We start from the raw sequence: 4,308 nt of genomic DNA, 5'->3' as shown, positions 1-4,308 counted from the left end.
TCCGGATACTCCGGTTTTCTCCCACATTCCAAAGACATGCTGGTAGGTTAATTGGCTCCTGTCTAAATTGGCCCTAGTATGTGTATGTATGAATGTAAGTTAGGGAACCTTAGTTTGTACACCCCTTGAGGGTTAGGGACTGATGTGAATGTATAAATGTATAATATATATATGTAAAAGCGCTGCGTAAATTGACAGCGCTATATAATACCTGAAATTAAAATATAAATATTAATGCAAAATGCATAGAATCCCAAATATACAGATCTGTGTATCATCTAATTTTAATATTTTAACCATTTCCAACCACATACAAAAAGGCGGATCCCAAAAATATAGTGACAAAAAAAGAAAAGATAGTCCTACGGAACCTACATGGACACCACACAAAAACCAATAAAAAACCATGCTATGGCACATAGATATATGAGAACCACTTAAGAATAAATCTTACCTTTGTTATGGCAATCACATGATTATAAAAAAAGGCCATTAATTGATAAACATTAAGAAGCAGAGCAATCGTCAAATAAATGATAAACCTTACAATATCCTACAGTAAAAATCTCAAAAAGCTGTCAAGATAATTTTCACCTCTTCATCAGAGGCATGGTGATAACCCAGCGGTTAAGCCGGCAGAGATGACAGGCCTCATCACAGCTCCCCATATTGCTTTCTCGTCTGCAGTATGGCCGTCCGCTGCCATATTTAATACATTCAGTGGATTACATTAGCAAGACTGTTATACTGCATAAAATAAACTCTGGAGCCACAGAGACACCTTTCCCGGACTGTGTCAGCAGTCAGTTTGAAGAAGATGTAACGTACATCTGTTTTACGTTCCACTCTCCCCTCCTCTTCCCTCGGGAGAAGAACCAGAACCAGCTACTTGCCCCGTCTGCATTATTAATACATGTTAATGGCTCCATTACATCAAACTGACCTTTTTTCTCCTCTACTATCTAAAATGGGAAAGATCCTAAAATAGAAATATTATATATGTGTTGGGATCGCTACGTCAATCTTGTAGGCTGCAATATGTGCTTTCCTCCCCCCTTCCTCCTTGCCGTATAGATCTGTCAACCAATAAGAAATCAATGCAAGGCAGTAAACATCTGCATTATAGCAGGGTGGCAGACAAAGACTCCTTACCATTAAAGCTGCCTCTGCACATATAGGATGGTGAAGAATAGCAAAAAAAAAAAAAAAATCTAAGGGTGGGGTGGAGGAAGCAGATTCTTTATTGAAGGATGCAGCAATGTGAGGATGGTGTGACACGCATAGCAGCATGCAAAGGGCTGATAAGAAGTTAAAACGCTGATGCTCCGACTGGGAAATCAAGGGAGAAGGCGAGAGATTGCTAGAATGGTGAATCCTCCTTGTGACTCGCGCACGCAGCTGGTTCGCTGTCTGCTGAGATGCTGATTGCGATTTGCCTGAAGAAAACAGAAGAATGTCGCTGAGGTTTCCTAAGGATGCTTGCTGGCTTTCCCACCCCTTTTTTTTTATTATATTCTTTAAATTCAGGAATTCCCGGAAGGGACATTCAGACTCGGTAGGTGTAGTGCAGTCAAGCACCATGTGTTTGTAGATTCATGTGAGAAGCTGACCTATTTTTATCTGATCCCTATGTGGGTGTTGTGCAGGTACTACGGAGAATGGGATGAACTGCATCTTTCTGTTAACCCTTGCATGGCCTTGCATGAGAGATCGAGAGTGAGAGGGAAGGGGAGAGAACGTGCCTGGGCACCAGCCATTGTGTGCTAATTTTTATTTCCCTACCCATTTTGTTTTCTTTCACATCCATGCTTGCCTGGCATTATACATGCACAAAGACTAATGTATGCACCACCGCCCTTGCTCTTCTCTTTACAATGTAAAGCAGGCTAAGGCAGCACTGCAACGGTACACCCTGCATCATTCAAAAGCATGTACAATTATTAATCCCATGCAGATGCCGTATGTACACTGTCAACAGTGACTGTGCATGGCTGCTGTGTACTGTGTGCTGTGTAATACTGTATGATGATGCATAATGACCATTCATTCTCAAGAGATGTCATTTAACAAGCAAGATTCACAATGGAAATCAGCTGTTGAGGTAATCACAGTATATCCATTTAAATTGAAGGATGCTGCCTTACATTAACCCCTTGATAACCACAAACATTACGTTTTGTCCTAATCATTTTTTTTTTGTTCTCTAACAAAAATTGTATGTGACATTTAGGGACCCACAATGATTATATCTACGCCTTGCATGATAAAAGCATGTAAAAAAAGGAAGTAATTAAATCATAACATTGTCACTACATTGCCTGAAGCATGATATACCCAAGAGCTTGACAAGCATCTAGGACACCTATATTAAGCTCCTAGACTCAGGGCTCTCTCTGTTAAACGTTGGCATTGCATTATAGGTTTCCCCTATATGTCTGCTCTTTTCATTTGAAAGGTTCCTATGATTTTTGCTACATGTATTACTCACACTTGGTTTCATCAATTATCTTGCATGCGCAATAGGAGATGGTGGCACTGTATAAATCATTATTAATAACAATACAATATGGGGTGTGCCATAATAATGTGTTCAAACTAGCAGATCTTAACACTGTTTCAATTATATTTTTTCCATTTTAACACTATGTGGTGGATAAAACTTCCATTTTCAGTCTTAACTGTCATTTCTTCATGTATATACCTGATTCAAGGCACGTATATATAGATATATATCTATATATATATAGATATATAATATACACTATATATATATATTTATAAATATGTATATACACTAAATATATATATATATATATATGTGTATATATATATATATATATATATATATACACACACTATATATATATATATATATATATATATATATATTTATAAATATGTATATACACTAAATATATATATACAATATATATTGCTTATTTATATAGCATCAATATTTGTTTTCAGTGCTTTACATACTGTACATTCACATCAGTCATTAATATATTTACTTAATAAACATTCAGCTGCATGCATATAGTAAATACATATGCAACTGATATCCACAAAACTCATTTGTCTTAAGTATAATGGTATAAGCAGATGATAATAGTTTGAATTCATGGTAACTATCACTAACATGTTCATCAGTGCTGTCCTTCTCTCTTTCTAATTATTTATCCAGATTGAGGTTGACTGCTGGAAAATTAGTTCTCTACAGGAGGTAACAGAGCTGAAACAATTTTATTGTCCTCTTAAAGGATGAAAGACTGGCACGGATACCTTGCATTATGTAGGCTACTAGGTATACAAAACCTTCTGCTCTGACACAAGCAGCAGAAATACGTGAACCTTACTGGATTCAGACTTCACTCTGATAACAGAAGGCTGTCTACGCAGCAGGGGGGCAATTGAAAGCATATGAATCTGCACAACCTCTGTGTGCGGAAGAAGAAGGCGCTTGCTCTTCTTAACAGCACATGCAAAATACCATAAAAGAAGAACACGAATCATATGATATGACTGCATTCTGCTTTCCTTTATCAAACTGACAAGAGGATTGCTAGGGAGAATCAGAAATGTGGCATCAAAAAATACATCATTTTCAGCTTTTTACAAGTCAGTTTGTGGCATTTCTTTGTACAGACTCTACAAATTTCCCTAGAGTGGATAACATAAAGGTAGAAGATTTTACACATTTTGTTGTTGTATTTTTTTTGAGAACATATTATTAAAAAAATAACATTTTTTGCACAAAAGCAAATGTAATATCAGTCAGATATCATGAAAAATAGAAAAAGGTGAAAATGGAAGCTATAGTATGTTTAAAGACAGCAAGATCCATGTTCGTTATTCTGGGTTAAAAAAACACTCAACTGATTGTTGAAAAAAAAAATTAAAGGGGGTCTAAAAAATTATACAGTGGTTTAAAAATAATTCGCATATAAATTTTAAAAGAAAAGGAGTCACAGCAAAAAACAAAACAAAAAAACGTGAAATAGTATTTTCCCTGACTATTTACATGAAAAATAAAAACCTGCGTATCTCTTACACCTGTAATACTTGATGCAGGAACAGACTTAAATTTTTCTATGCCAGTTTCTCCTACCAGGCCACACCCTGTTGAGAGTTTTTCATATTAGTTCAGTGTGACATTGTGGCATATTTTTACAGCAATCGTGTGAAATAATGCCATAATATTCATCATATTTTAACTCTAAATTATAAAAAAAAATTATCAATTCCATTTTCAATTTTTTAAAAAATATGTTTTAAAACTGTTAAATATATTCAGCACACAGTGAAAAA

The 4,308-nt window shown here is 35.7% G+C and overlaps 1 long non-coding RNA gene across 1 annotated transcript; it reads left to right on the top strand.

Moving 5' to 3' along the window:
- Positions 1 to 1,016: 1,016 nt before the first annotated feature.
- On the top strand, positions 1,017 to 3,697 carry LOC149472212 (uncharacterized). The gene is made up of 2 exons (XR_016315191.1): positions 1,017 to 1,555; positions 3,185 to 3,697. It is a non-coding gene; the product is annotated as an uncharacterized LOC149472212 (long non-coding RNA).
- The last annotated feature ends 611 nt before the right edge of the window (positions 3,698 to 4,308 follow it).

Source organism: Staurois parvus, unplaced genomic scaffold, assembly GCF_062004578.1.
Source record: "Staurois parvus isolate SC_StPar_1 unplaced genomic scaffold, SC_StPar_1.0 ptg000021l, whole genome shotgun sequence".
Taxonomy (NCBI): Eukaryota; Metazoa; Chordata; class Amphibia; order Anura; family Ranidae; genus Staurois; species Staurois parvus.
The sequence above is the reverse complement of the archived record's forward strand: the minus strand, read 5'-3'. Positions and strand labels throughout refer to the sequence as shown.